We start from the raw sequence: 25,749 nt of genomic DNA, 5'->3' as shown, positions 1-25,749 counted from the left end.
ATAATAGACAAAAATCATGAATTCTACCCTGAGGAAGTATATTTACTCTGTATTCTTAGTATTTTTTTTATTTTCTTTAATTTCTTCCCCTCAAAGAAATTAGCTGTGAATTAGGTCTCCGATGGTGTCTGCAAAGACATTAGTAACATAAGCTCTTTTGTGTGGGTCTGGCTTAAAGATTTTCAGGGAGAAGAAATCAAGTTGAGAAGGAACAAAGAAGAATGTGTTTTGAGAGTCTTAAAGGGAAGTGGTCAAGAAAGTCAGTGTTTCAGGAACATATTTATGATATTTCCATTTATGGTAGGGTAGCAGCATAGTGAGTCCAGTAAAAGATGTGTTTGTAATTTGTCTCTTGGTAATTGACATACCTCCAGAGTGATTCTAAAAATGTTATGTTCCCATTTCATTTGGAATTAAATGTCATAATTGCCATGTATTCATTCTAAGGCTGTTAGGATGTTGAAAATCAGAACAGAGATTCATGCGGGGTAAAGAGAGACCAACCCCTGATGTGGGCGGGTAGCCAGCCTCACAGGAAACCCATTTCTGATCATTGTGCTCTGGAAGGTGAGGTGGAAGGAAGGGCTCTGGATGTGCAGAACTTGTGTCCCCCTTCCTTGAAGGCCATGGGCAGTGATAAAAGAATTACTCATCACAGAGCTCTGTTGAATTGTCCACTCAGGTCAGTAAATACTGCCATTTCCACTGGCTCAGTTTGTGGGAAAAAAGAAGACAGTCAAGAAAGAGGGAGAGAGTGGGTGGGAAGGGAATTTTGTAATTTGTTATAGCATATTCCCCTACCCCCAATATTTTATTGTGAAGATTTTGAAATATACAGAAAAGTGAATGAATTACACCGTGAACACCTATATGCCCACTTAAATTCTACAATGAACATTTTGTTAGAATTATTTTATTACCTATCTCTTCATCCCTCTATCAATCTGTCTCAAGAAGAGCATTCTATGAGTTTTGACAAAGGCTTTCACCTGTGTGACCCAAACCCTTATCCAGATATAAAATATAGTCTTCACCTCAGAAAGTTCCTCAGGCCTCTCTCCAGGGAGTCCCTGCTCCCACCTCACTCCCAGAGGCTACCGCTTTCCTCTATTTCTTTTTACCGTACAGTAGTTGAGTTTATTCTAGAACTTTTCGTGAGACTTCTTTCATTGAAATTTTGAAATTCATTCATATTGTTATGTATATCCATTTATTTTTTAAACTAAAATAATCTCTATTCATTTTCACATTTTCAGAGAATCAGGTTAACAATATATTTAGAAAGTAGTAGGGAAAAAGGGAAAATGAAGGTTTTTTTTTTAGGAAATAGTTGAAAAGGACCCTAATGACAGCTGTATTGGCCCTTAATTTTCCATATGAAGTGATAGAGGACCAGTGATGGCTCAGGGTTATGTAGACTAAGCTGAACAAGAACCCAAGTCTCTTGATTTGATGCTTGAAACAGTTCGGGAGCAGCTGAGTGGGGTGGTTGTTTTGAGCTGAAGCCATGTGAGACTCGAGAGTTTCAACAGAGATTTGCTTTAGAGGATGTGAAACTCCACTAACCTCATGTGACAAGAAATCCTCCGAGGCCTTGGTATGGAGCCAGGGTGGGGAAGTCTGATGCGGCTTCGGGTTACCAGCTCCAAATCTGAACCACTGGCTGAGGGTGACTTTCTGATTTGCAGTAAAATGAGACATGGGACAGGGGAGCTTTTCCTTAGCAGCATACACAGGCAGGTTAATGCTAAAGGAACAAAAAGCCAAGAAAGGCGTCTTCAGCCACATTGTCCTCCCATAGGAAAGGACGTGGAGCTGAAAATAAAACACCGGGGGCAGGGGGTTGGCGGCGGGGTGGGGGGCGGGGGTGATACCATGCTACAGACAGAGCCTTTGTCTCCAATTCAGCCCAGAATGACAGTGACCTGGTGGTGCCTGCCTGCCAGCTGTTGGCTGGCCTTTGTGAAAGTCCCCGATGTCCAGGCCAATGCTTAGTGGGCAGGTATCCATAGCATGAAGCCAACTGGCACTGCCGCCACCTTTGTTGGTGAAATGAGCCCAGTGTCAGGGAACTAAGGCTGCTGGGCCACTCTGGCTACCAGCTGGCAGGTGCAAGCCCCAGGGGCAGGTGCCCTAGGGAGACAAGGCTGGTGTTGCCATGGTAACTGATCAAAAAAGGCCGTTTCTCCTTCAAGGTCGGTTTGACCTCTTTTCTGCCTGGGGAATGTGGTGAGGAAGAAGAGACTGTGGCAACTCTGACTTGTGTGTGAATGCATTTCTCGTCTGTTTTGAATGCATTGCTTCTCATTGGATCTTATTAGTGTCGCCTGCTGGGCAAATCTGGGGACTGGTGGATCTCTTGGGGGATGTTGTCGTGGCCGGAGATCAGGTCACCAGAGATGTCCCAGGAGAGACAGTCCAGTGTAAACCAAGCAAGACTGAACAAAGAATTCCAAAGGCGTTTGTGAAGGGCAGCCAGTCAGGTTGGACGGGTTCTTTGGGCTATTCTGGGATAAGAGATTAGTGCTGACTGTTTGCGGCTTGTCACCCTAGATGTCCTTTGGCCAGCCTGTCCTGGGCACAGGGGTGAAGGGACCCTTGTCAGCTTGCTGGGTGCCTCAGCAGTTTGACACAATGAGTTCATTGTAAAGAAGCAAACTTTCCTTAGCACCGGTGTCCTTCTCTCTGTAGCTCTTACATGCATGCCTTTACCTCAGGCAAACACAGATTCTGGCTTGGATAGAACAGTTTTGTTTAATGTTTGTATTTCTGTGTCTCAAACTCTGGTTCTGACTCAGGTCACTAGGTTGTGGCAGGAATTTTCCCATTTCCCATCTCGTGTGTGTGCTCACATGATGAGCTTCACTTTCCGTGCCCGTACTTAGGTTTCTATTAGGAGAAATAATAGTGTTATAATGGTGGTGGGGGGCTTCCTGAACTCCTGGAAATTTTTACTCCTGTCTTCCCACTGGGAGGCTGTCAAAATTATTCAGGTAGGGTGACACTCTGACAGTAGGAAATGCTAGTGACTCTTGGTAAATCATGGGCTAATTGCTTGCAAATATAACCATGGAAATAAGCCTCTGTCTCCTAATGTGTGAAATGAAAAGATTAGATTGAAGGCTCTTTAAAACTTTGCCAGCTAGTTTTCTAAGATTTTTCATTTCAGCATGGAAAAGAAAAGCTCTGAATAGATTCAACAAGTAACAAGCTGACCTAACTTACAAATTTTTGCCCTAGGTCCTATATTTAGTAAATATTTATAATTCATCTATTAATATAGGCACTTGGGATACAGAAACAGGAAAGCAGCATTTTCTATCATTTTCTTTCTTGGAGGATCTCATGGTCTAATGGGGAGGGATAGCAGGAAAAAATTATTCTCAAATTTGGCAGAAGTTTGGGGACTTCCCTGGTGGTCTAGTGGTTAAGACACTGAGCTTCTAATACAACCTTGTTTTACAAGTTCGGTCCTTGGTGGAGAACTAAGATCTCACATGCTGCGTGGCGTGGCCAAAACACACACACACACACACACACACACACACACACACTGACTGGCAGTTTTCAAAATTCTGTTTGGAAAAGAGTTAGCTTTTGGTTTGGAAAAGCACTTTAATGGGCATGTTTAATGTGGAAAGATGAGCCCTTCCCTCTTCTTCTGAACTGGCAAGGTCAGGACAAAGGGATGTGAAACATTTGCCTTAGATGCAGAAAGAAGGGGATGCCAAAAAACTTAGTGATCAAGATAAATACTATTAGAATGTAACACTTAAAAAATAAAAAAGTCCATGATGAACAAAGGGTGCAAATTTTAAAGGAAGAGAGAATCTGATCCTGCAAGTGTATAATCTTATCTCATTTTCCTCACCCTAATTCTGGTCCTGGTTCCAATAAAACTTTTTATTTAGAAAGTAATCCAATTTGACTTTTTAAAACCATTGCAGTAAAATATCTCAAGATTTAGACAAGAGTGTTACAGAGTTTAGGGTTTTGGAGGTTTTTCATGAGAAGGAGAAGGCCCTTGAGGGCATGGGGTTCCTGGAAGATGGTGGTGAGCACAAACGAGAAATTCTTCATAGTAGAGAATGACTGATAAATATTTATGAAAGAATGTTTCGAAAGGGTTTGACGTTGTTCCTTACACTGTGCTGCAACTACCCACTCTGTCCCCTACCCCTCAGTGAGATGTCTGATACATACAATAATCCACAGATTCATACTGCTTTGAGAAAGAGGAAGGAAGAAGGGTGGTGTCCAGCACGGGAGGAAGTGGTCTAGTGAGAGGAGGGCAGATGGAGGAACCAGGCAGGATGAAGTAAGGCCCAGCTCAGGAGAAGCTTCATCCCCTGAAATCCACTGGAGAGAAAATGGAAGGAGTCTGGACTTTGCAGATTCAGCCCATGCACTGAAATATTGCATGCTTTGCAATATAAAGGAAAGAGAAACCTCAGGTAACAGACACTGGGGCTGCACCTGTAAATCAAAAACTGTGTGACTGTACTGGATCTTTGGTTTATCCCTCCAGGTCCACTCACCCAGGTCCACTCACCATCTTTCTCTCTGCTTTCTTCCTGGGAGGCTTCCCTCTACGGGTCACGTTACAGGGCTTTCTTGCTCCTTGGCTTCCAGCTGGATTTGGCCCTTGACAAACACCAGTAGACTTTTGGAAGAAGCCAAGAGAGTGAATTTGCTCCTTTCCTGAGGGTTTGCTATAGGCTGGTTCCAATTCCTGCCAAGAATTCCTCTCATTCCTTTGCCAGGCTCTGAGAACCACTCCTTCCTGTTACCCTTTCAGGCTAGAGTTGGTACCAGCCCCCCCTGTTCCCTGGGGATGCACTATCTTTTGTGATTTCCTTCCATACTGCTTCTTTGTAATAAGCTGATACAGACCCTGACTGATACAGATGTGAGAAGTATTAAAAAGGGTTGTACAGAGTATTATAGTTTGGAGGTGGAAGAAGCAACCAATTGCTCAGTGGGAGGAAGATGGGTGGGCACAGAGGGCTTCACAGGTGATGTCTGAGCTGAGTCTTATGGAATGAGATATTTTCTCTGAATTAGGTTAAACCTCAGCCTGAAAACAGTCTTACATCTGTCAGGCAGGTGTTGGTGCATGCAAATCTCAATGGTCTGCATGGTCTTAAAAGACAGTGATTATCCAGCGGGCTTAAAAAGCACAGAAAACTGAAGCAATAAAATAGCAAACACCCATATTCCTGTAACTCCTATTGATAATCTGGCATGCTTTCTTCCAGATTTTTTACAGAGTTGAAATCACACTCTGTATAGCATTTGGATCCTAGTTTTCTCTAACATTACATAATAAGCAATTTTCCTAAACTGAAAGGTGCTGCGAATACCTGCTCAGAGGCTGCTCCTTTTAGAGGTAGCACAATAACCTTAAGGAACTGAATGCTATTACATCATATTGACATACTCTGACTTTTAATAAATAATGCTCCAGTAATTTTGCATTTTTATATCATTATTTCTTTTTGCATTTTTATGTCATTAAAACTTTTTACTAAATTAAAAAAAAATGATACTAAAAAACCTGACTACAGGCATACCTGTACTTCAAGATGGCTGAATTACTGTAGTGTTTTGGTGGGTTGTTTTCTTTTTCATAATACTGAGGAAGATTGAGTTTTCTTTTGGTGGGTGAGGAAGAGAGGAAGTGGTAGCTGGGACTCCATTCTGAGGGTATGCCCAGGAACTTGGCCAGGTAAGGATTCCTTACGAATGGACATTAGCAGCAGTGACGCCCGAGTTAGACTTTATGATGTACTGTATAATTCCTTTCCAAGTTTTCCACACCTTCAGCATTAGTCCATGCAACATGGACTTCTGTTGACAGCGACTGGAGAGAAGAGGCAAGAACAGCGAGTGTGCAAAGGATAAAGGGTTGTAAAGAGTGGACAAGAGGGTCAGGGCTGATTGGGAGGATTCTGGACCAGGGGTTTGAGGAGAGAGGTGACGGGCTCTCCCCCAGGGGAAGCATCCTGTAGCTGATTTTCTGAAATATTGGGCTGGCCCTTCTGCAGTTCTAAGAACTATATCTGGATATCAAAAGAAAGAGCAACCCGAAAGCCGGATGGACTCGTTATATGTCATCCCGACAGGAGGCACTTTGTTGTTTAGTCATGGCTGGCTCTTTGTGACCCTTTGGACTGTACCCTGCCAGACTCCCCTGCCCATGGGATTCGATAGGCAAGAATACTGGCGTGGGTTGCCATGCACTCCAGTGGGTTGCCATGCACTCCATCCTCTGGGGATCTTCCTGACCCAGGGATCAAGCCTGTGTCTCCTGTGTCTTTGCAGGCGGATTCTGCATCAGGGAAGCCCAATAGAAAGTAACAGGGAAACAAAGGAGGGGATGGATGAGGAGATAGTGTGAGGAATGGATTTGGTGACATTGTGTGGGAAGACACTGGGTATTACAACTAGAAGAGGGAAGTAAGATTTTACCAGAAGAGTTGTCACAAAATGAGTGAGAAGAGTATCAGTATCAATCAGTTCACTTCAGTTCAGCTCAGTCGCTCAGTCGTGTCTGACTCTTTGCGACCCCATGAATCGCAGCACGCCAGGCCTCCATGTCCATCACCATCTCCCGGAGTTCACTCAAACTCATGTCCATCGAGTCAGTGATGCCATCCAGCCATCTCATCCGCTGTCGTCCCCTTCTCCTCCTGCCCCCAATCCCTCCCAGCCTCAGGGTCTTTTCCAGTGAGTAAACTCTTTGCATGAGGTGGCCAAAGTACTGGAGTTTCAGCTTTAGCATCATTCCTTCCAAAGAACACCCAGGACTTATCTCCTTTAGAATGGATTGGTTGGATTTCCTTGCAGTCCAAGGGACGCTCAAGAGTCTTCTCCAACACCACAGTTTAAAAGCATCAATTCTTTGGTGCTCAGCTTTCTTCACAGTCGAACTCTCACATCCTCACATGACCACAGGAAAAACCATAGCCTTGACTAGACGGACCTTTGTTCATAAAGTAATGTCTCTGCTTCTTAATATGCTATCTAGGCTGGTCATAACTTTCCTTCCAAGGAGTAAGCGTCTTTTAATTTCATGGCTGCAATCACCATCTGCAGTTATGTTGGAGCCCCCCAAAATGAAGTCTGACACTGTTTCCACTGTTTCCCCATCTATTTCCCATGAAGTGATGGGACCAGATGCCATGATTTTCGTTTTCTGAATGTTGAGCTTTAAGCCAACTTCTTCACTCTCCTCTTTCACTTTCATCAAGAGGCTTTTTAGTTCCTCTTCACTTTCTGCCATAAGGGTGGTGTCATCTGCATATCTGAAGTTATTGATATTTCTCCCGGCAATCTTGATTCCAGCTTGTGCTTCTTCCAGCCCAGCATTTCTCATGATGCACTCTGCATAGAAGTTAAATAAGCAGGGTGACAATATATAGCCTTGACGTACTCCTTTTCCTATTTGGAACCAGTCTGTTGTTCCATGTCCAGTTCTGACTGTTGCTTCCTGACCTGCACATAGGTTTCTCAAGAGGCAGGTCAGGTGATCTAATATTCCCATCTCTTTCAGAATTTCCCACAGTTTCTTGTGATCCACACAGTCAAAGGCTTTGGCATAGTCAAAAAGCAGAAATAGATGTTTTTCTGGAACTCTCTTGCTTTTTGAATTATCCAGCAGATGTTGGCAATTGGATCTCTGGTTCCTCTGCCAGTTCATGTATTGCTGAAGCCTGGCTTGGAGAATTTTGAGCATTACTTTACTAGCATGTAAGATGAGTGCAATTGTGTGGTAGTTTGAGCATTCTTTGGCGTTGCCTTTCTTTGGGATTGGAATGAAAACTGACCTTTTCCAGTCCTGTGACCACTGCTGAGTTTTCCAGATTTGCTGGCATGTTGAGTGCAGCACTTTCAGAGCATCATCTTTTAGGATTTGAAATGGTTCATTCCATCACCTCCACTAGTTTTGTTCGTAGTGATGCTTTCTAAGGCCCACTTGACTTCACATTCCAGGATGTCTGTCTCTAGGTGAGTGATCACACCATCGTGATTATCTGGGTCATGAAGATCTTTTTTGTACAGTTCTTCCTGCCACCTCTTAATATCTTCTGCTCCTGTTAGGTCCATACCATTTCTGTCCTTTATCGAGCTCATCTTTGCATGAAATGTCCCCTTGGTATCTCTAATTTTCTTGAAGAGATCTCTAGTTTTTCTCATTCTGTTGTTTTCCTCTATTTCTTTGCATTGATCTCTGAGGAAGGCTTTCTTATCTTTCCTTGCTATTCTTTGGAACTGTGCATTCAGATGCTTATATCTTTCCTTTTCTCCTTTGCTTTTCGCTTCTCTTCTTTTCACAGCTATTTGTAAGGCCTCCCCAGACAGCCATTTTGCTTTTTTGCATTTCTTTTCCATGGGGATGGTCTTGATCCCTGTCTACTGTACAATGTCATGAACCACCTCCATCCATCGTTCATCAGGCACTCTGTCTATCAGATCTAGTCCCTTAAACCTATTTCTCAGTTCTCCTGTATAATAATAAGGGATTGGATTTAAGTCATACCTGAATGGTCTAGTGGTTTTCCCCACTTTCTTCAATTGAAGTCTCAATTTGGCAATAAGGAGTTCATGATCTGAGCCACAGTCAGCTCCCAGTCTTGTTTTTGCTTATAGAGCTTCTCCATCTTTGGCTGCAAAGAATATAATCATTCTGATTTTGGTGTTGACCATCTGGTGATGTCCATGTGTAGAGTCTTCTCTTGTGTTGTTGGAAGAGGGTGTTTGCTATGACCAGTGCGTTCTCTTGGCAAAACTCTACTAGCCTTTGCCCTGCTTCATTCCATCCAAATTTGCCTGTTACCCCAGGTGTTTCTTGACTTCCTACTTTTGCATTCCAGTCCCCTATAATGAAAAGGACATCTTTTTTGGGTGTTAATTCTAAAATATCTTGTAGGTCTTCATAGAACCATTCAACTTCAGCTTCTTCAGCGTTACTGGTTGGGGCAGAGACTTGGATTACTGTGACATTGAATGGTTTGCCTTGGAAACGAACAGAGATCATTCTGTCATTTTTGAGATTGCATCCAAGTACTGCATTTCAGACTCTTTTTTTGACCATGATGGCTACTCCATTTCTTCTAAGGGATTCCTGCCCACAGTAGTAGATATAATGGTCATCTGAGTTAAATTCACCCATTCCAGTCCATTTTAGTTTGCTGATTCCTAGAATGTCGGCATTCACTCTTACCAACTCCTGTTTGACCACTTCCAATTTGCCTTGATTCATGGACCTGACACTCCAGGTTCCTATGCAATAAAAGGCTGAGCACCAAAGAACTGATGATTTTGAACAGTGGTGTTGGAGAAGACTCTTGAGAGTCCCTTGGACTGCAAGGAGATCCAACCAGTCCATTCTAAAGGAGATCAGCCCTGGGATTTCTTTGGAAGGAATGATGCTAAAGCTGAAACTCCAGTACTTTGGCCACCTCATGTGAAGAGTTGACTCATTGGAAAAGATTCTGATGCTGGGAGGGATTGGGGGCAAGAGGCGAAGGGGACGACAGAGGATTAGAGGACTGGATGGCATCACTGACTCGATGGATGTGAGTCTGAGTGAACTCCGGGAGTTGGTGATGGACAGGGAGGCCTGGCGTGCTGCGATTCATGGGGTTGCAGAGTCGGACACGACTGAGCGACTGATCTGATCTGATGCAATATTGCTCTTTACAGCATTGGACCTTGCTTCTATCACCAGTCACATCCACAACTGGGTATTGTTTTTGCTTTGGCTCCATCCCTTCATTCTTTCTGGAGTTATTTCTCCACTGATCTCCAGTAGCATATTGGGCACCTACTGACCTGGGGAGTTCCTCTTTCAGTAGCCTATCATTTTGCCTTTTCATACTGTTCATGGGGTTCTCAAGGCAAGAATACTGAAGTGGTTTACCATTCCCTTCTCCAGTGGACCACATTCTGTCAGACCTCTCCACCGTGTCCCACCCGTCTTGGGTGGCCCCACATGGCATGGCTTAGTTTCATTGAGTTAGACAAGGCTGTGGTCTGTGTGATTAGATTGACTAATCAGTCAATCTAATCACACAGTATCAGTATCAGTTGATAAATTGAGCAGGGTTTGGAAAGGGAAAAAGGTAAGCTGTGTAGAAAGAAGTAAAGTTCCCTTGATAAAACTGAAATGTGGCAAGGTAAGCTATGATCCAACTTATTATTTGTAATAGGTGGTTATAGGAAAGGGATTAATATTTCAATGGACTTGACCTCCCAAAATAACAAAATTACTTGGGTTTGTTTCCCTTTGGGTCTTCACCCCATGATTGGACTCGTTCAAAACCTGAAGTTATCTGTGCATTTCTTTTTCAGTGAAAATTCTTTTCCATTAGAAACCTGAAATAAGTGACTTATTTATTCTCATGCTATTATCCAGCCATCTTTCAGCTCACACTCAGCCTCTGTTTGACATGAAGCTTGGGAATGGCTTAGAAAAAGCATCTGATTGAGACATTTTTCACACGACTTTGCCAGAAGGGGTTTCTGCATTCAGCCTGGGAGGCTTCCACCCTGAGAACTGCCTTAACTGAACATTCAAATATGATTGCAAGAACTTTGGATGTGGAATTCATAGTAGTTTCTGAAAATAATTTATAGAGTGGTTCTCTTTTTCCTTGGGAAATGAAAACATAGCACCTCTTAGGGAAAGGTTTGGAGAAATCTGGGAAAATGCAGGCATAATGTTTTGATGAGCCTTTTATTGTCATATCGATTGGATAAGCTTTGGTTTGGGAATCTATCTTAGAAAGAAGCATATCGGATTTTGGCAAGAAGGCTGTTTTAATAAAACATAATCTTTAAAGCTCAGAGACCCACTACTTAATGCCTAAGCTAGGTTAAAGGGCCATTGCTTCTGCTACATCCTTAGAATCTTATGTTTGCATAGTATAAAACCAGTACTGACCACCCCTATCCAAAATCAACTAAAGAAAAACATAAAAATACTTCCTTCTGTCTAATAGTACAGTATTCTTTTATGTGAGGTGTCTCTGGGCTGGAAAGCAGGAGTGAGTTCTCAGCATCCTGAAATCTATTTTTCTTGTATTAACACAGCATTGAAAGGTCTCTAACACTGAGTTCAGGACTATTCATCTGAGCTTGTCAGTGTTGCCTTCGCTTTTCTTAATAATTTGATTGCAAATAGAGGACACCCATTTGGATGTATGTAGATTACATAAATTTGAGGATAAATTCTACTACTCTTACATAAATGCTACAATCTGAATCAATATTTCTAAAAGAAGTCCACATGGTAGATCGATGGACTGAGACAAAAAGGATAAAATTTTATAAGAAATGAACATTAGATCTTAGGTTGTGCTCTTGTTTGTGCTTAGTTGCTTAACTGTGTCCAAATCTTTGCCACCCCATGGACTGCAGCCCGCCAGGCTTTTCTGTCCATGGGGATTCTCCAGGCAAAAATACTGGAGCAGATTGCCATGGCCTCCTTCAGGGTATCTTCACAATCCAGGGATCGAACCAGGGTCTCCTGCATTGCAGGTGGATCCTTTACCATCTGAGTCATCAGGGAATCCCAGATCTTAGGTTAAAATCATTCAATTGACTGGAGATGACTGGCTTAACAGATGTCCATGGGAAAAGTCTCATGAGTTTTATCCCCAGGAAGTTCAGTGGGAACTTGCAGTATCACATGACAAGCATCAACTCTTAGAGTGCATTCATGAGTTAGAATTCTCCTATCAAGGGTGGGCCTTTATTTTAACCCTGGCCAAACCTCGCCTGAATTCCGTGTCTTTAAAAGGGTCCAAGACAAAAATTGAGTGACTCTATCCTGTGGGAAACTGTTGCAGGAATTTCAGGAGCCATGATTTAGCCCAAAGAGGAAAACCTCAGGAGGAGTCCTGAATGATTGCTGTCTGGAAAGATTTATCAGAAAGGGTGAGGGTTTTCTGGAATTTGACAGTCTGGCCCTGGGCTAAGACTGGGATCAATGTCTGAAGATTGCAAGGGAAATCCTTTGAGGGTTAAAATAAAGGAAAATTCTCTGATGAATAAGATTTGTTCAAAAGTGAAATGCCCTGGCATGGAAAGAGGGAAGCCCCCTGGTCCTGCAGAATGAGGCCAGAGATCAACCTTCTGGCAAGGAGGTTGTGGGGAGATTGAAGCGTGAGGATGCATTAGGTTGCCTTTCAGAGTCCGTCCGTTGCTAAGTAGGCAAAGTTTGTCTCTGGAGCTGTCCCGTCTCCCCTTTACCCCAGCGGCTACTTTGGGAATGACAGGATCACCTGCATCCCACCACAGTATTGATGACGTATAAGACTTGAGGTTTTGAGAAATTGACACTTCAATAAATTTCCACCAAATAGTGTGGAGCACTTCGTTTCGTGCTGACTTGCTTTTCGGCTTCCTGGGTGGTGCTAGTGGTAAAGAACTTGCCTGCCAGTGCAGGAGAGTGGGTTTGATCCCTGGGTTGGGAAGATCTCCTGGAGAGGAAAATGGCAACCCACTCTAGTATTCTTGCCCAGAGAATCCCATGGACAGAGGAGCCCAGTGGGCTACAGTCCTGATGGTCATAAAGAGTCGGACATGACAGGAAGCAACTTAGGACAAATGGACACTTGCTTTAGCCTACAAACAAAGGCAGTGTTACAAGAATGGGAGATTTTTACATGCAAGAAGAAGCTCCTGGAGGGAGACATCTAGGCAGAGGTCAACTTGCCTAGATGAAAATATAAAATCACATCCTTATATTCCATGGAGGTAGGAAATTGCAGACAATGCATCCTCATCTGCCTATTCTGGACAGTATGCTGCTCTGTTTCCTCAGGACAATAGCAGTCATTACCTAATGGGTGCTGGAGAAATAGATTGCTGTCTACCTTTCCTTTGCCTTGTGATGGGATCAATAAGATTAGTACAAACAGTAGCTGTGATCTTGGTGTTTGATAGAAATTTTTTAGCCACCTTTCCACTCTAGGTCATCTTAATCTCACCTTCAAAGAGGGCTATAAAGATGGATTATTTGAACATAGCTGCAATCATAAACTCTCAGCTCATTCCTTGTCTCTCTTCTCTCTCTAAGCCAGCAAGGAGAGTGGAATAGGGAGGGTGTCTACCCTGCAAGAAGGCAGGATACCAAATATTTGCAGGGTGAAGCGACACCATCCCAGGAGATGGGAGAAAGGCCTGGAAGGGAGAGGAGAACTGAGGAGTATTTTTCTCTTCCATCTAGGAGGCTCCTGGGGACCTCTTTCTGAACCCAGCATCCATCCTGCTGGTCTCTTAGCAGAGATGTGCAGGGGTCCTTTAGAGGAATCCTGCAGCTGCTGGGGGCTTGCAGAAGATGGGCAGTGTGTCTCCCGGTCCTTGTTAGCCCCACAAATGGCCCATTGAGGGGGTGCAGGAGAAAGGAGAGGCATCCAGGGCTGGCCCCGGGGTCCCTCAATGGGGGCACTGTTCAGGCTTGGGTGGAAGCCAGCGCCGATACCACGCTGGTTGTTAAAGCCTCATTCTTTCCAAGGAGGCGGCTGGAAAGGCAGCAGAGCAGCTGAGGCTCCAGAAAAGGTGCTTCTCTTGTTCTTCCCAAGGCTGGCCTGACACACGAGAGGAAGCCACTTCCTTTTCAATTATTTCCTGTTGTTCATCACATTTACATCTCAAGCATTTTTCCTCTTCCTTCTTACTCTCTGTTTTATTACTCAAGACCCCACACTGATGGCTTTTCCCCTTCTCCCCCCTAGTCTCAACTGAAACTTAGAAATGATGTAAAAAGTTTCTCTGTTTTGTACCAGTCTCCTTGGGCAGCCCATCAGGGAAGCACCCCCAGAATATCTCCAGTTTGGCTGTTAATCTTGAGCCCCAGAATAGCTCAAAGTCTCTTTCAAAATGAAGAGTATAGCTTTGGAGATAGCAAAGTCCTAGATGTCCGCTGCAGGAAATGTGCTGTTTTCCCAGCCCAACATCTCCATTTCTCTGTTTTAAAACACCACCTCAGTTTTCCTTTGAGAGCCACACTCAGCCCATGGATGTTGATGGGATTGATTTGACCATGAGGTTCCCTGGTTTCAGGGTGGGCACAGCACCCTGGCCTGATCTTCTATCCTCCTGGCTTTGTGTGGGGATAGCTGGGACCCAGACTGGGCTACAACAGAGTCAATCCTGAGCAGAAACATTTGGGAGAAGTATCAGGAAAGATAGTCTCCATTTCCACTGAGGTCCTGGCTATGTAGAGTCCAAGTTGGGAACTGTGGTGATCACCTTTGCTTTCATGTGGGAAGAGTCACTGTGAGAAATCCATAGGCTGCAGAGGAAAACTGGGCCAGAGTGACAGACCCCGGCTAACATGGAGAGTAGACTGGATTCAGCTATGCCTGAAGCCAGCATCCTGACCTATCAGTTATGCTGATCAGAACATTTATTTTTATTGCTTTGTCTCATTTGAGTTGAGTTTCTGTAAACTAGTTTCTGTTAACTCATTTAGTTGCAACTAAGAGAGTCCTAACCAATGCTACCTTTTTTTCTGCTTCCTATTCCTTGTTCTTAAATCTGTTTCTCACTTTTATTGTATAATCATAAGGGATTTGATTTAGGTCATACCTCAATGGTCTAGTGGTTTTCCCTACTTTCTTCAATTTAAGTCTGAATTTGGTAATATGGAGTTCATGATCTGAGCCACAGTCAGCTCCTGATCTTGTTTTTACTGACTGTATAGAGCTTCTCCATCTTTGGCTGCAAAGAATATAAACAATCTGATTTTGATATTGATTTAAGGGACTAGATCTGATAGAAAGAGTACCTGATGAACTATGGACGGAGGTCCATGATATTGTACAGGAGACAGGGATCAATCCATCCACAAGAAAAAGAAATACAAAAAAGAAAAATGGCTGTCTGAGAAGGCCTTACAAATAGCTGTGAAAAGAAGAGAAGTGAAAAGCAAAGGAGAAAAGGAAAGAGATACCCATTTGAATACAGAGTTCCAAAGAATAACAAGGAGAGATAAGAACGCCTTCTTCAATGATCAATGCAAAGAAATAGAGGAAAACAATAGAATGGGAAAGACTAGAGATCTCTTCAAGAAAATCAGAGATACTAAGGGAATATTTCATGCAAAGATGGGCTCAATAAAGGACAGAAATGGTATGGACCTAACAGGAGCAGAAGATATTAAGAAGAGGTGGCAAAAATACACAGAAGAACTGTACAAAAAAAGATCTTCATGACCCAGATAATCACGATGGTGTGATCACTCACCTAAGCCAGACATCCTGGAATGTGAAGTCAAATGGGCCTTAGTAAGCATCACTACAAACAAAGCCAGTGGAAGTGATGGAATTCCAGTTGACCTATTTCAAATCCTAAAAGATGATGCTCTGAAAGTGCTGCACTCAATATGCCAGTGAATTTGGAAAACTCAGCAGTGGTCACAGGACTGGAAAAGGTCAATTTTTATTCCAATCCCTAAGAAAGGCAACGCCAAGGAATGCTCAAACTACCGCACAATTGCACTCATCTCACACGGTAGTAAAGTAATTCTCAAAATTCTTCAAGCCAGGCTTCAACAATATGTGAACTGTGAACTTCCAGATGTTCAAGCTGGATTTAGAAAAGGCAGAGGAACCAGAGATCAAATTGCCAACATCTGCTGGATCATCGAAAAAGCAAGAGAGTTCCAGAGAAACATCTATTCCTGCTTTATCAACTATGCCAAAGCCTTTGACTGTGTGGACCACAACAAACTGGAAAATTCTTAAAGATATGAGAATACCAGACCACCTGACCTGCCTCTTGAGAAATCTGCACTTGGTATGCAAGTCAGGAAGCACCAGTTAGAACTGGATATGGAGCAACAGACTGGTTCCAAACAGGAAAAGGAGTACATCAAGCCCATCTATTGTCACCCTGCTTATTTAACTTATATGCAGTTATAATATAAGAGAAATGCTGGACTGGATGAAGCACAGGCTGGATTCAAGATTGCCAGGAGAAATATTGATAACCTCAGATATGCAGATGATGACATCCTTATGGCAGAAAGTGAAGAAGAACTAAAGAGCCTCTTGATGAAAGTGAAAGAGGAGAGTGAGAAAGCTGGCTTAAAACTCAACATTCAGAAAACTAAGATCATGGCATCTGGTCCCATCACTTCATGGGAAATAGATGGGGAAACAGTGGCAGACTTTATTTTTTGGGGCTCCAAAATCACTGCAGATGGTGACTGCAGCCATGAAATTAAAAGATGCTTACTCCTTGGAAGGAAAGTTATGACCAACCTAGACAGCATATTACAAATCAGAGACATTACTTTGCCAACAAAGGTCCGTTTAGTCAAGGCTATGATTTTTTCAGTAGTCATGTATGGATGTGAGAGTTGGACTACAAAGAAAGCTGAGCACCCAAGAACTGATGCTTTTTGAACTGTGGTGTTGGAGAAGACTCTTGAGAGTCCCTTGGACTGCAAGGAGATCCAACCAGTCCATCCTAAAGGAAATCAGTCCTGAATATTCATTGGAAGGACTGATGTTGAAGCTGAAACTCCAATACTTTGACACCTGATGAGAAGAGCTGCCTCATTTGAAAAGACTCTGATCCTGGGAAAGATTGAAGGTGGGAGGAGAAGGGGACAACAGAGGATGAGGTGGTTGGATGGCATCACTGACTCAATGGACATGAGTTTGAGTAGAATCCGGGAGTTGGTGTTGGACAGGGAGGCCTGGCGTGCTGCAGTCCATGGGGTTGCAAAGAGTCAGACACGACTGAGCAACTGAACTGAACTGATTCCTTGCCCAGGCTACCCTTATTCAGTTCTTTGCTACAGTATCTTGCAAATTCCCCAAGCACTGTACCACCAGGGCTTCCCGGGTGGCCCTAGTGGTAAAGAACCCACCTGCCTGCAGATGCAGGAAATGTAAGAGAAGTGGATTTGATCCCTGGGTGGGAAAATCCCCTGGAAGAGGGCATGGCAACCCACTCCAATATTCTTGCCTGGAGAATCGCATGGGCAGAGGAGCCTGGTGGGCTATAGTCCATAGGGTTGCACAGAGTCAGATACGACAAAAGTGACTTAGCACATGGTATGCACGTTCCAGTGCTACGATATACAAGAACTGTCCAAAATTTCAGCCTAGAAGAAAACAGGAAGACTCATTTATTTAGTTCTTCTTTGACTAGATGGGGTAATAGGTACTACTGGAATCTCCACCTATGTTTTGGGTCTGTGGTAAAAACCCCAGATTTGCCCATCCATTCAGCAATCATTAATTCTGTCACTACCATATGCCACAGAATTGCTTTAAACACTTTACACAAGTAGGTGGTATGAGTGCAAAGAAGTAGAGTAGGCTTCATGATGAGAATCGACACTTGCTTGCATGGGGAACCTAAGGAGAGAGTGGCCAGTTCTTATGTTAGCAAGAAGAAGAAAGACTTCCAGGAACAGGTCATGCTTGAGCTGTATTTTCAAAGATGAATAGAGATTTTTTTAGCTTCAGTAAAAAAAAAGGTAAGGGAGAGGAAGACCAATCCAGCCCAAAAGAGAAATGTCAAATGTAAACCGTTACTTGACTTAAAAATCTACCACATAAGAGAACAAGATGGTGGAGGAGTAGGTGGATGTGGAGTACATCTCTCTCCATGGATACGTCAGGAATACATCTTTAGACAGACGTGCAGGCAGGACACCAGCTGAGAGCAGGCAGGAGTACCTGACCAGTACTTTGTTGGCAAAGTAATGTCTCTGCTTTTGAATATGCTGTCTAGGTTGGTCATAACTTTTCTTCCAAGGAGTAAGTGTCTTTTTATTTCATGGCTGCAGTCACCATAATAGACATAAAAGGAGAAATTGACAAGAATGCAATAATAGTATGAGACTTTAAAACCCCACTCACACCAGGGGACAGATCATCAAAATAGAAAGTTAATAAAGAAACACAAGTCTTAAATGATACATTAGATGAGATAAATCTCATTGATATCTTCAGGACATTCCATCCAAATTCAGAAGAATGCACCTTCTTCTCAAGAGCACATGGAACATTCTTCAGGATAGAGCACATTTGGGTCACAAATCAAACCTCAGTAAATTTAAGAAAATTGAAATCATATCAAGCATCTTCTCTGACCACAATGCTATGAGACTAGATATCAGTTACAAGAAAATAACTTTAAGAAACACAAACACATGGAGATTAAACAACATGTTTCTAAATAACCAACAAGGTGCTGAAGAAATGAAAAGGGAAATCAAAAAATTCCTAGAAACAAATGACAATGAAAACATGACAACACAAAACTTATGGGATGCAGCGAAAGCAGTTCTAAGAGGGAAGTTTATAGCAATACAATCCTACCTCAAGAAAAACATCAAATAGACAACCTAACTTTACACCTAAAGCAATTGGAAAAAGAAGAACAAAAAAACCCCCCAAATTAGTAGAAGGAAAGAAATCAAAATCAGAGATCTGAGCAGAGATAAATGAAAAAGAAATGAAAGAAACAATAGTAAAGATTAATAAAATTAAAAGCTGGTTCTTTGAGAAGATAAACAAAATTGACAAACCTTTAGCCAGACTCATCAAGAAAAAAAGAGAAAAGAATCAAATCAATAAAATTAGAAATAAAGAAGGACTATTAGAAATACAAAGGATTATAAGAGACTATTATGAACAATTGTATTGCAATAAAATGGATAACCTGGAAGAAATGGACAGATTCTTAGAAAAGTTCAATCTTCCAAGACTGAACCAGGAGGAAAAAGAAATTATGAACAACCCAATTACAAGCACTGAAACTGAAGCTGTGATCAAAAATCTCCCAAGAAACAAAAGCCCAGGACCAGATGGCTTCACAGGAGAATTCTGTCAAACATTTAGAGAAGAGCTTGTGCCTATCCTTCTAAAACTCTTTCAAAAAATTGCAAAGGAAGGAACACTTCCAAGCCTATGTTCATTGTAGCACTATTTACAATAGCTAGAACATGAAAGCAACCTAGATGTCCACTGACAGATGAATGGATAAAGAAGCAGTGGTATGTAAACACAATGGAATATTACTCAGCCATAAAAAGGAACACACGTGAGTCAGTTCTAATGAAGTGGCTGAACCTAGAGCCTATTATACAGAGTGAAGTAAGTCAGAAAGAGAAAGATAAATATCATGTTCTAATGCATATATACAGAATCTAGAAAAACGGTTGGAGAAGGCAATGGCAACCCCACTCCAGTACTCTTGCCTGGAAAATCCCATGGACAGAGGAGCCTGGTGGGCTGCAGTCCACGGGGTTGCTGAGTCAGACACGACTGAGCGGCTTCACTTCCACTTTTCACTCTCGTGCATTGGAGAAAGAAATGGCAACCCACTCCAGTGTTCTTGCCTAGAGAATCCCAGGGACGGGGGAGCCTGGTGGGCTGCCGTCTATGGGGTCTCACAGAGTCGGACACGACTGAAGTGACTTAGCAGAGAAAAATGGTACTGAAGAATTTATTTACAGGGCAGCTATGGAGAAACATATACAGAGCATAGACTTATGGACATGGGGAGAGGGGAGGAGAGGGTGAGATATATGGAAAGAGGAACATGGAAACTTATATTACCATATGTAAAATATATAGCCAACAGGAATTTGCTGTATGGCTCAGGAAACTCAAACAGGGGCTCTGTATCAGCCTGGAGGGGTGGGATGGGGAGGGAGATGGGAAAGAGGTTCAAAAGGGAGGGGATATATGTATACCTATGGCTGATTCATGTTGAGGATTGACAGAAAACAACAAAATTCTGTAAAGCAATTATCCTTCAATAAAAATAATAAATTAAAAAAAAAATCTACCAGGTTCAAGAAAGAGAAGGCAGTTCAGTCATCTGTGTTTAGCACATGCCTGACTGCTGTATTATACTGTGTAGAACACAGAAGTCTTTGGCCATACTCATCCCCTTCTTCCTTCCTTTCCAAAATTCAGAAAATACATGTAAATTTCTCTTGCTGGTGAGCAAGGCCATAGAGATCTTAGAGTTGGTTGTGGTGGATACATGTGGCATACCAATTCTGGTCTCCAGCTTCGAGTTAGTTGTGAGGGGACAGCGGTGTCAGTAGTAACAGCATCTCCCCGTGTTCAAGATCAGAGTTAAAACTGTATACCGTTGAGATAAATGGTCCAGTGATGGATCCTTGACTTCCTTGTCAGTCCTCCCAACAGTTTTGTAAGCACTCCATTCCCTTCACTAAATCCCTTTCAGTTGGAAATAACATTATGAATGTGTTCCGTTGTCTGGACTCTGACTGATGTGATTCCCCACGGTGAGGTAGGGAAGGGCCAAGATCCACTTTTCCTATGCTCCACTGCATCCCTAACAGCAAGCACAGATCTGGCAGGAGCAGGTTCTCAGTTTTTGACTAAGTGTATTGAAAGTTATGAGATGAATGTGGACATACATACGCATATACATATAGTTAAATAATTCAAAAGATGTCATAAGGCTATATATGGTCAAGAGCCACCTTTTCAGTAATGAGTGTTATATTGTCATAGACTAGTGGTTACTCTTGCCTACAGTGTCCATGGAAGATTCAATGCATGCTAAGTTGCTTCGGTTGTGTCCAACTCTGTGCGACCCTTTGGACTACAGCCTGCCAGGCTCCCATCCTTGGATTTCTCCAGGCAAGAGCACTGGAGTGGTTTGTCGGGTCCTCCTCCAGGGAAGATTCGATGGAGAAGTCTTAATATGGAGAGATTGGATTCTGAGGGATACGTAGAAATTGGATAGGAAAAAAAAAAAAAAAGTGGGGCATTTTAGAATGAGTCCTTACTGCTAATATCACTATCCACTGATGACTAATATGTACTTGCTCCTGAAATGAGGATTAAGTTCCCTTTGAAATGCATATGGGGTTAAAAGTGAAGGGAAAAGGTCTTGGCATGATGTTCCTGGGTTTTGCCAAACCCTAATGTTGTGTTTGGAGCACTTCTCTGCCCTGTAGACCGCAAGAATTCCCCTGTCCCCATCCCATACCCACATCAAGCTTGTTTCTGAATCTTCTGGGAAGCCACACATTCAGCAGTCAGATGTCTGATCCCGCTTCAGAACAAGCTCGTGTTCAACCAGCAGAAATTTCCATTGGAAGCTTTTGCCCAGCATGTTGGCTAATAGCCTCTGGTCCCCCTGAGTTCCAGAAGTGGGTGAAAGGTTTGGCGGACAGATATCTATTCATCTTACAGAGATCACAAGGATAGTGACATGATTGACAACTTCTCTACCTGCCAGTCAAGCTGGTCAGTGTCATCAGAAGGCCACAAGGTTAAGGAGCTCTTCTTTACATGGGAAGCAACACAATCAACACAAGTTTCTCATTTCATGGTTTAGCTATAACAACAAGTAATTAATGCCTTTCAAAAACGGAATATAGGGAAATTTTGGAATTGTGTTAAGAAAACAAGCAAGAGTTTACAATAATTTGTAGTCCAGACATCAGATTGACTGGGAATAATGGATCACAATAAACTGTGGGAAATTCTGAAAGAGATGAGAATACCAGACCACCTGACCTGCCTCTTGAGAAATCTGTATGCAGGTCAGGAAGCAACAGTTAGAACTGGACATGGAACAACAGACTGGTTCCAAATAGGAAAAGGAGCATGTCAAGGCTGTATATTGTCACCCTGCTTATTTAACTTCTATGCAGAGTACATTATGAGAAACGCTGGACTGGAAGAAACACAAGCTGGAATCAAGATTGCCGGGAGAAATATCAATAACCTCAGATATGCAGATAACACCACCCTTATGGCAGAAAGTGAAGAGGAACTTAAAAGCCTCTTGGTGAAAGTGAAAGTGGAGAGTGAAGAAGTTGGCTTAAAGCTCAACATTCAGAAAACGAAGATCATGGCATCCAGTCCCATCACTTCATGGCAAATAGATGGGGAAACAGTGGAAACAGTGTCAGACTTTATTTTTTGGGGCTCCAAAATCACTGCAGATGGTGACTGCAGCCATGAAATTAAAAGACGATTACTCTTTGGAAGGAAAGTTATGACCAACCTAGATAGCATATTCAAAAGCAGAGATATTACCTTGCCAACAAAGGTCCGTCTAGTCAAGGCTATGGTTTTTCCTGTGGTCATGTATGGATGTGAGAGTTGGACTGTGAAGAAGGCTAGTGCCGAAAAATTGATGCTTTTGAACTGTTGTTGGAGAAGACTCTTGAGAGTCCCTTGGACTGCAAGGAGATCCAACCAGTCCATTCTGAAGGAGATCAGCCCTGGGATTTCTTTGGAAGGAATGATGCTGAAGCTGAAACTCCAGTACTTTGGCCACCTCATGCAAAGAGTTGACTCATTGGAAAAGACTCTGATGCTGGGAGGGATTGGGGGCAGGAGGAGAAGGGGATGACAGAGGATGAGATGGCTGGATGGCATCACTGACTCGATGGACGTGAGTCTGAGTGAACTCCGGGAGTTGGTGATGGACAGGGAGGCCTGGCGTGCTGCGATTCATGGGGTTGCAGAGTCGGACACGACCGAGCGACTGAACTGAACTGAACTGAACTGAATCAAGTTAATCAGAGATGCGGTTGTTGTATAAGACAGACAACAAATGTCTGTAGAAGCTTTTCAAGGTTGCAAAACCTGTTCTTACATCACATTCAGGTTAACAAAAGGAGTTGATGAGTGAAGCAAAAGCTGTGTCTTCTCTACATCTTCTAAGAAGGCACCAGAACACTTAAGAAGATGAATAGCTGAGGGCTGGGCTGTTTCTCTGGACCCTCAAACTTTGTTTGACTGATGTGAATTCTCTCTCTCTCCTGTGTTTAAATGAAGTCACGTTTGTATACCAATGGCTTAAAATTAGGAAACTCCTAATTATAGGGGAGAAATATGGGAATCCATATTACTGCCATATTTGTAAGACATTGCTTTGCTCTTTAAGCTAACCCGCCATTCTATTGGGCTATTGATTACATTTCTTAATCTCTCTAAACTTCAGTTTCCTCATCTGTAAAGTCCTTGTTGTAAGGTTAAATGAAAAAATATTGCTTAGCTCAGAACCTGACATAGAGTAGACCCTTAGTAAACATCAGTCACACTTAAGCTGTTATATCAACATATGGAAGGCTATCAGTTCAGAGAACTGTGGAGAGATGAATTGCTGAACCCTGATAGATTAGAGATCATAAATCTTGGAATGACTTCTGGTCTTGGCCCCTGGCTTGTTGTGTAACTTCAGTTACTTGTTAAGTCCAGGGGTGGGGAGAGACAGGACTTGGCATGACAGCAGGTTATATGATAAGGGTTTGGAGAGGGTGTAATTGACCAGAAGCTCCATAGGACATAGGTAGATTGCTTACCAGAGTGACTCAGTCCGAAGCTGAGTAGGTTTGTAGGATCCATAATAGGGAGGTGGTGGCTTGAGCAACAGGCTTTGAGAAGAATAGGGACAAGCTAGTGTATGAATGGGATGATGAATATTCTTTGAACAGTATTTCCTGCGGTCTAGTAAAGGACTGGGGAGCCTGATGCGCTGCCGTCTGTGGGGTCGCACAGAGTCGGACAAGACTGAAGTGACTTAGCAGCAGCAGCAGCAGCAGCAGCAGCAGCCCTCCCATGCAGAAGGCAACAGCACCCCACTCCAGTACTCTTGTCTGGAAAATCCCATGGACGGAGGAGCCTGGTAGGCTGCAGTCCATGGGGTCACTAAGAGTCGGACCTGACTGAGTGACTTCACTTTCACTTTTCACTTTCATGCATTGGAGAAGGAAATGGCAACCCACTCCAATATTCTTGCCTGGAGAATCCCAGGGACAGAGGAGCCTAGTGGGCTGCCGTCTATGGGGTCGAACAGAGTCGAACACGACTGAAGCGACTTAGCAGTAGCAGCAGCAGCAGTAAAGGGATGGAGAGATAGATTTGGGGAAGTGAGGGAGAGGGTAACTAACTCAAGCTTCCAGTAATTTGAGGGTTGTTCCAGGTTAAAAGACGCTTGTTCCTTGGAAGAAAAGGTATGATAAACCTAGTCAGCATGTTAAAAAAGCGGAGACATCACTTTGCCAACAAAGGTTAGTATAGTCAAAGCTATGGTTTTTCCAGTAGATAGATGTGAGAATTGAACCATAAAGAAGGGTGAACACGGAAGAATTGATACTTTTGAACTGTGGTCCTGGAGAAGACTCTTGACAGTCCCTTGGACAGTAAGGAGAGCAAACTGGTCCATCCTAAAGGAATTCAACCTTGAATATTCATTGAAAGGACTGATGCTGAACCTGAAGCTCTAATACTTTGGCCACCTGATGCAAAGAGCCAACTCATTAGAAGAGACCATGATGATAGGAAAGATTGAGAGCAGGAGAAGAAGGGGGCAACAGAGGATGAAATGATTGGATGACATCACCAACTCAATGGACATGAACTTGGGCAAGCTCTGGGAGATGGTGAAGGACAGGAATGCCCAGCGTGCTGCAGTTCATGGGGTTGCAAAGAGTCTGACATGACTGAGTGACTGAACAACAACCACCAGGGTAAATGCTAAGACTACTGGGTGGAAGTCCTGGGGAGTCATTTTCAGCTCTGTTGTCAGTTGGGATGAGAGTGGTGGAACCTTCTGGAAATTAGCAGTGGACTGGGCTATTTTCTAATGCAAACTCGCTAGAACTTTTAAGTTGGGTAGGCTGGTTCCCAGGGAAGCTGAGGAAAGTTCCTGATTAGTAGCATTTGGGAGGGATTCTTAGTATAGTCTTGTGGGTGGAAGTGATAGCCAAGGAAGACTTTCCCAGGAAAAGTGCCCAAGAAGGAGTAGACATTAGGCAGACCCAGTTTCAGATTTGGGTGGGAAGAAGAACCAGGAAGGAGAGAGAGCAGGATGAGAGCTGGGAACTGCAAGTGTAGCTGGCATGAGTGTGATGGAGAGTGATAGTGTGGACTGCAGATCTTTCAGGGCTTTTTGTATTATCTTCAGGAGATAGGACTTTATTCTGAGGGTATGGGAAGCCCCAGAAAGACTTTAAGCAGGGGAGTGACATGGACAGATGACGTTATACAAGGATTACTCTCACTATTAAGAGCCTAAATAAAAAAAGAAATCAGCCTTTACTGAGAACCCACAGTGAAGCGGGTACTTCAGAAAACTGGTATCATCCCCCACCCACAATCACCCTCTGAATGCATGTCATAATCAAGGGCATTGAGGATCAGAGAGGTTAAGTGATTGTCTCAACACTGTACAGTTATTAAGTGACTAAGACTCAAAAGAAAATGTATCTCATCTCAAAGTCTATGGTTTGTTCCACTTCAGTAAAAATAGAAAAAATGGCTTTCTTGAAAACGTAATCAAATCTCAAATCCTAGAAAGAATATTACTTGTCTATTCTATTCTGTAAGACTGTGATACATACACACCCGAGGGTGCCTCAGTTCAGTTCAGTTCAGTTCAGTCGCTCAGTTGTGTCACTCTTTCCGACCCCAGAATAGCAGCGTGCCAGGCCTCCCTGTCTATCACCAACTCCCAGAGTTCACCCAAACTCTTGTCCATTGAGTCAATGATGCCATCCAGCCATCTCATTCTCTGTCGTCCCCGTCTCCTGCCCCCAATCCCTCCCAGTATCAGAGTCTTTTCCAGTGAGTCAACTCTTCGCATGAGGTGGCCAAAGTACTGGAGTTTCAGCTTTAGCATCAGTCCTTCCAAAGAACACCGAGGACTGATCTCCTTAGAATGGATTGGTTGGATCTCCTTGCAGTCCAAGGGACTCTCAAGAGTCTTCTC

At 43.1% G+C, this 25,749-nt stretch overlaps 1 long non-coding RNA gene across 1 annotated transcript in view; it reads left to right on the top strand.

Annotated features, from left to right (window-relative positions):
* The first annotated feature begins 567 nt into the window (after positions 1-567).
* LOC138984231 (uncharacterized) overlaps positions 568-25,749 on the top strand; it is a 55,305-nt gene continuing 30,123 nt past the window's right edge. The window contains exon 1 of the long non-coding RNA XR_011461500.1: positions 568-682. This is a non-coding gene — a long non-coding RNA (uncharacterized lncRNA). The remainder of the gene's footprint in view (positions 683-25,749) is intronic.

The sequence above is a fragment of the Bos mutus genome, chromosome 20 (assembly GCF_027580195.1).
Source record: "Bos mutus isolate GX-2022 chromosome 20, NWIPB_WYAK_1.1, whole genome shotgun sequence".
NCBI classification, from domain to species: Eukaryota; Metazoa; Chordata; class Mammalia; order Artiodactyla; family Bovidae; genus Bos; species Bos mutus.
Note: the sequence above shows the minus strand (reverse complement) of the source record. Positions and strands in the feature narration are given on the sequence as shown.